This window comes from Callospermophilus lateralis, chromosome 2 (assembly GCF_048772815.1).
Source record: "Callospermophilus lateralis isolate mCalLat2 chromosome 2, mCalLat2.hap1, whole genome shotgun sequence".
NCBI classification, from domain to species: Eukaryota; Metazoa; Chordata; class Mammalia; order Rodentia; family Sciuridae; genus Callospermophilus; species Callospermophilus lateralis.
Window position 1 is genome coordinate 155820144 of NC_135306.1, and position 7439 is coordinate 155827582.

At 37.0% G+C, this 7439-nt stretch overlaps 1 pseudogene; it reads left to right on the forward strand.

Moving 5' to 3' along the window:
• The first annotated feature begins 222 nt into the window (after positions 1-222).
• On the forward strand, positions 223-7175 carry LOC143389257 (nuclear receptor-binding factor 2 pseudogene; annotated as a pseudogene).
• The last annotated feature ends 264 nt before the right edge of the window (positions 7176-7439 follow it).

Consider the following 7439-nt stretch of genomic DNA (forward strand, 5'->3'; position numbering starts at 1 on the left):
CTTTTCCTCCAAATCTGAGATAGGAAGCAGGATTCTTCCTGTCCTAAGCCAATTTATCTTCTATTTTCCTCATTGTCCAGAAGAACAAAGACACTCTGGACTCAAAACTGGAGCAACAGATTGTTTAAGGATATAACTTATTAGATCTACTGATAGCAATACTTGGAAAACATCCCTCGTGTATCTTTATTTAAAAATCCTCTATTCCCCCTGGTAGTTAGAATGGTTGCCTATGTGATGTGAGTCTCTTGCATTTATCCTTTACTAACAAAGCAATAAAACCTTTCCTTTTTATCAAAACTTAGTCTTTGTTATTGGATCAGCATCAAGGACAAGGATGGTTTAGAAGTGTATAAAATGGCTTGATTAACCTGCCACCCTGCTTACATTGGCACCTTTACTGCAGAGCTTCTGATGAGTGTGGGGTCAGTAGTAACTTGGTATATTCTCACCACTCAGAATATGTTGCTAAATTTAAGAGGTTTAATAAAAGCAGAGTTCATGACTTCCTACAAGGAGACTTTGAGCACTTGTTTGTGAGAGAATTGGGGGACTATGTCAATATTCAGTGATCTGAGCCATGTTTCTGTACTAGAGTACATATATAAAACTGGCAATGCATTGGTCTTCAAAATTATTTGGAGAGTAACATCATTTGTGGACAGGGGAACTGTATGTTCTTAGTTATGTGGTAATCCTGAAAAATTCTCAGGTAGGTTCACTCCTATTAATGAATACAATAGGAGTTTTGAGCCACAGCACCAATGCTGTGGCCTGGAAATTTTTTGCCCACCCTCTTCTGGTGTTCATAGCTCCCATTCCTGAATACATTTTTAAGTATTGATAAATACCTACAAACTACCAGAGATTAATTCTGTTTGCATTTCTGGGAGATTAAGCAGGTGTCAGCTAGAAAGCCATTATTAAAGGGGCATGCAACACATCCTCCTATTCTTTGAGTAGTTGCCACCAAATAATACTGGCTCACCATTGGCCATTGAGAGATAACATAGACCACACATGAGTTGACTAATGTAAACATAATTTACCCAAATAACAGTCCTTTTAACTTCCCCATGTGCCTGGTAAGAAATACAGATGGAACGTAGTACAAAACAGTAAATCACAGGAATTCAATAAGATGATCTTTCCACTTTATGTAGCTTTTCCCAAGATAGCTCCCATTCTAGAAGAGTTTGGTACTCCATTTGGAATATTCCATTATATACTAGATACTTTTAACCCCTTTATATCTGAGATATGTCTCCTGACAGTCAACATCCATTTTTCTTTACATGAAAAGACTGACAATGGACCTTTATGCTGTTACTACAGAAATATCTCCATAACCCCACTGTTTGCCATGATAAGGCAATGTACCCAATTTTGACCTTCACTAATTAAAATGTTTACATAATGCTAGTCAGAATGTTTTTCAGTATGCACTGAAGCTGTTCCCATGCTTTTGACTCCTTTGTAAGGGAAAGGGTGGGCCATAATCACCAATAAAATACAGGGCCCTGGTTTATTGATGAAATGATTGTGTCTTCTGGTCAGATAAGACAAAGATTTACTAGAGGCTGTAATAGGTGAAGTTCTGTCACTTCCACTTTCCAACACAGGAAAGCAAGCTCACAAATTTATGGGGCAATTGGAGGGCTTTCCACATTTACCTTGCTCAACTGTGACCCCTATATCATTTATGTAGTAGGGCTTTCATAGATAAATAGACTGTCCAATATCTTGAATTTATTTAATTAGGCCAAGCAAACAGGAAGATAGGAACAAGCCCTTGAAACATAGACACAAGGAAGCTTGCTGAGATTTCTGTCCATGTGTCTCTAGATGACTTTGAATGGGGCCTATGGAGGCAAATTAAGGAACATAAGATGCCTGTTGCATTCTGACTACACTTATAGATGGAAGCACAGAAACATACCCCTTTTGAAACATAATAGTGTGCTATTTATGCTGCCCTTGTTGCTACAGAGCCTATCACCAGAGAAGCACCAGTCAAGGTCATTCCGCTGGCAAAGATAAGCTGGCTGGAGGAAGCCCCAACAGAAGAAATTACCAGTTGGCTACATTGGACATTAAAGCCTGCAAGTCAAAAGATTATGTGAGCAGCTGGGACACACTAATGGGACTGTCCATAAAAATGTCTGATGTTATTGCTGAATGTCAAAAATGTCTTACCTGCTTTCAGCAATACCCATGATGACTTAATTCCACTGAGGGACATAGCAACAGAGTTAATGTCACTTTTCAGAAATGGCAGATAAACTACCTTGGGCCTCTCCCATTATCAGATGGAAAAAAACATGCTTTAACTTGTGTGGCCAGTAATGGACATCGTGCAAGCCTTACTCATCAATAAAGCCAACCAAAATTCATGTATTGAAAATGTTATCTGCCTTAGTTCCATTCACGGCACACCACAGGTAACTGAAACAGTTCAAAGAACTCATTTCACAGACCGTGGCATACATCAGTGGGCTCAAGTCCAGGACACATTATAGTTTTTCCACCTGCCATACAATTCAATAGGAGCTGAATTAACTGGAATAATTTCCTACTCAAAGAAGGCTTCAAGACTGAAAATAACTCTATGCAACAATGGATTGCTTGTCTGTCTGAGGCATTGAACACATTAAATAAGAAACCCCAACATCAGCAGCCTGTGGCCACTTCTATGTTAATTTGCCCATGACCAACCAGCATTGCTGTTGCCAAAAGCTTGGTACTGGGCCCTGGTTTATTGATGAAATGATTGTGTGTTTTCTGATTAGATAAGACAAAGATTGTACTAGAGGCTGTAATAGGTGAAGTTCTGGCACTTCCACGTCCCAACACAGGAAAGCAAGCTCACGAATTTGTGGGGCAATTGGAGGGTTTTCCAGAAATGGCAAATAAACTACCTTGTAGAATAAAAAAATGTATTCACAAAACATCTGAGGAAATCCATCTCTACAGTGGGAGCACAACCTGTCCTATATATTTCTCCTTATCCCTGATGACAACCCAATAAGGAGGAAAATTGTTTATTGCTTTTCTAGCAAAGGAGAAACATAGGGGAATTCAGTCCCCAAGACGGTGATTCTGTCCATCAGCAGGAACAGGGGGCTTTCATAGAGGTGATTCAGAGAAAATAAGATCAGGGAAGAGAGATCAGAAATGAGAAGATCAGGGAGAATTTTAGGGAAATAAGATCAGAGAGGAGAAGATCAGGTTAGGGGAAAGAAGTTTGGGAAAAAGCAAAAAACATGAGGGATATAGTCAAAGCATCAAGTGAATCCCTGTTAAGCTGCCATGACAGATAAAGGACATGTCCATTGAACATTTTCTTAGCTGGCATCAGGCACAAGTAACAACTTACTTTTTCCAGCTCCTCAAGATATCACAACAAATACAAAGAGAATGAGTTGGCCATGAAACATACAAGTAAGTCTTGGTCTGGTTGTTTCCCTTACTGAACCCATAAGGCGAGGGACAACAATTTAAAAATAATATTTACTATGTGGGGAAACTGGCCCTCACAATTACCCATGGTATTACTTTGAGGAGTCATCACATGAGGAACACTTTGTATCAGTTTATGCATTTATATAGTCCAGAGGTGTCTTATTCTTTCTATACTTTTGAAGTAAAAGCATGTAGATTGGCCTTGTACATTGCCTAGGCAAGGCAATCATGCAGGCTACATTACCAACAGATCATACAGTTGTCTATACACTCTCTCATAGAGCTAATTTTCCATTATTGGTGCCTAGTAAACATTTTTCAAACTTGCCATAAGTTAGCAACAAATATCCTATTGCTGGACTGGGCAACAGAAGCTCCATACTGTGCCTCCAAATTAACTATTGGATCTGCTTAGAGTTCCCTGTGAATAGGGCAAAAAGGCTTCCTTGGGTAGCCTAACCTACAAATGAGGTGAGATGGACTTGCTATCTTAATTAGTTTAACATGCTTGCTGACAGATTCTTCCACTTTGTACTATTATAAAAAATGAATAAAATGTGTCTCCAGAGCCCTGTCCCAAGGGCCTCACAGAAGACATGGGGTGGTATAAGATTGTGAGGGACACTAAAAGGGGCTTGTCAGGCACTGAAGGGGTAATGGGTTGGGTCAAACACCAGGTAGTTCATAGAAAAGCTTTTTATTCCAGGGAGTGAGATAAGATGGATTCCAGAGAATATGATAATAAAGGACCAGGAGAGGGGAGCTGGCTACTTCCCCTGTCTCTTATCTTTAGGTAGGGATCAAAACAGAATGACTTTGATTGTAGAGTAAAAGAATGTATTCACAAAACATGTAAGGAAATCCATCTCTACAGTGGGAACACAACCTGACCTATATATTCCTCCTGCTTGTAGACGCGGTTTGGCTTTCCATTTTGTCCTAATCTGCCACTGCCAAGGAGCAGATGAGTAACAAAAATGCCCAAATCCTCTCCATTGAGTCCTCCAAGTTCTTTCTTTGGGATCACTAAACAGATCCTAGGGCATGGGTAGTCTTAGGGTTGAATACTGAAAATGCACTCCAGTTTAATAAACTGCTTTTTATATTTGTTAAACTGACAATTGACTTAATAGGTTAAACTCCGATGCCTTCAACAAATTTACCTACTAAGACAGGGAATTTAATTTTAGAAGCATGTACCTCATTCATGTATTGCAAGAAACATCTGGGCAGCTTGCCTGGCAAGTGCACATAAGGGTCTGGTCACACTCACACCTGAGCTACAGCCTCCACCCCTTGGTGTTTGAGGCCTTCTGAGCCACCTAAGAAGGAATGTCTAGACCATTGGTGAAATGGTGGGAAGGAATATCTCTATATATCACATTTTATTAATCCCAAATATTTCTCAAGTATGATTTTTGCTTTAAACAATAGCATTTTTTTTAAATGGAAAAAAAAACCTCACCCATGATCACTTTATTTTGAGCATATAATTGTTATTCTCTTGTGAATTCACTTTTTGATTCTGCATGCTTAAATAATATATTTTTGCTTTGTCTCACTAAAAGCTTTTGATTTTCTCTAAGATTCTCTCTTTCTTTCTCTCTAAAATAATCAAACTTGTAATTCAAGATTTGCTGTCCCGAGTCCTTGAGAGAGAAATATTCTACCTGGCCTCAACTGAGAATGCAAATTTAAGATTTACAGACTGCTTAAAGCTGTATATTATATTATTTTTGTATTTAAAACTGGGGAATAATCACTCTAAGCTATTTTTTTTAGTTTCTTTATGTTTATATGCTTACATATTGTTTATTTACATGGTATCAAACTAGCTTATAGATAAGTAGGCATATAACTTAAAACTGTAAGTTAGCCCAAATGAACTTCTGAACTTGACTTTTGTAAATCTATGACAAATAAATTAATTTGAACACATTTTTGTGGCCTTTTAATCAACTGGGATAGAATTTGTCTCTACATATTTAAGATATAAAGTTTAATGCTTTCTATATCCATGGGTAGTCTAAAGATTACATTCAAAATGAGTTTATATGGTGTTCTCATAGGCAAGGTATTTCATTTCCATCTTAAAATACCTCTCAAAACTATTAAATAGATCTTGTGCTATGTTTGATGTGCATAGACTAGTTTGCTTCAGTGAAATGTAGAAACTTTTCAGTAAAAAAATTGATTATGTCTTTCAAAAATAAGTATAGACCTATCTTTCTAATATTTCATTGTACCTTTTTTGTTTGTTTTTGTTTCAAGGTTTACAATATTATTTTTTTTATTGGTTCTTTCTACTTATCCATGATAGTAGAATCCAGTTTGATATGATTATACAAGCATGGAATATATCTCATTCTAGTTAGGAACCCATTCTTATAGCAGTATGTATTGGCAGATTTAACTGTGATGTTTTCTTATAGGTACCTCGCAAAATAATGTCAGATTCATTCTGCTGTCTTTTCTTGTCCTATCCCCCTTCTTCCCTTCATTTCTCATTGTCTAACCTACTGAATTTTTATTAAGAATCACTTTATGGCATTTCCCAGTAAGTGGATGAATCTGGAGACTATCCTGCTAAGTGAAATAAGCCAATACCAAAAAGCCAAAGGTTGAATACAGGATTTATAATATTTTTTTTCTTTGTGTTTAATTACCTAGAGGCATAGGATATTGCTTTAATGTTTGATTAATGCATAAATTCTAAAGGAAACATATTTTTGAATGCATTTATAGGTTGGCTCCAAAAGTTAAGCAATGACTTATCTGCTTTTAGAAAAGTTTTCAAAGAAGATGACCTAAAGAACAAATATTTTATTTTTTATGGAGATTATTTCCTATGTTTCCTGGTGAATTTGTTAGCTTTTGATTGCTTAAAAAATGAAGTGTTATAGGAGTTAGGATTTATTAAAATATTTATTTTTTCTAAAGTCTTTTTGGATCATAACTATGGTGAAAGAGCCACTATTTTATATTGAGGTGATATGTCTCATTAATACAAACACTCTAAAGCTTTAAATATCTCATAGTCTTCTATTTCTGGTCAAAAAAAGGCTGTGACACATCTTTCTGATGCTAAGAAGCCGACCCTGTGTGAGAAGACTTATTTATCACTAGAATTGCAAAGGGATAGCCACATGAAACAACTCTTCCTCATCCAGGAGAGGATGAAAAGGACAAAGCATGAAGAAAGATCAAAAGCTCAGAACACAGACCAGGACACAACTACCTATCTTTAAGAATCTCACAAAACCTCTGCTGAGGATGCAGAGAGACAGAGTTCTCTTCTTCATCAGAAATACAGATATTCCACAGAGAAGCACTTTCCTGAAATTCAGGAAGTCTTTGACAAGGATCCAGGCATACTATGAGTTTTACTTCAACAAAAGAGTGAGGCAACACGTCTGTGGATCGAAAGCAGAGCCTCAAATGATGATAAAACAATTATTGAGAAGCAGGCAACCAAAATTGCAGATTTGAAAAGGCATGTCTGGAGTTCCTTGTGGCTCAGAGTGAAAGATTAAGGAAAGAAAATAAACAATTAAAGCCTGAAAAATCCAGACTTCTAAAAGGTCCAGTAGATAGATAGCTGGATGTAGATGCTGATTTTGTAGAAAAGTCAAGAGTTATGGAACTTGCCACCACATTCAGACACTACTACAGCTTCTTCAACTTGGCAGAAATTTGTCATGTGTGGTCTCTGAAGTCTCAGTTCCTCTAGCCTATGTTCAGCTGAGTTTAGAGATTCATTATAGAGATTATTATTAATGGTAGAGATATATTTTAATTCTTGGAGAAAATAAAAAGCCTCATCCAATCCACAGTTGCTCAGTGTTGGGATTTTTCCTCAATGCCTAGCCATGCCCTTTACAAAAAAAAATTCAAATAGTTACTTAAACAATTACAACTCACACCAGTCAACAATAACAACAACAAAAAATGTTTTCCTGCCATTTGCAACATGGGTG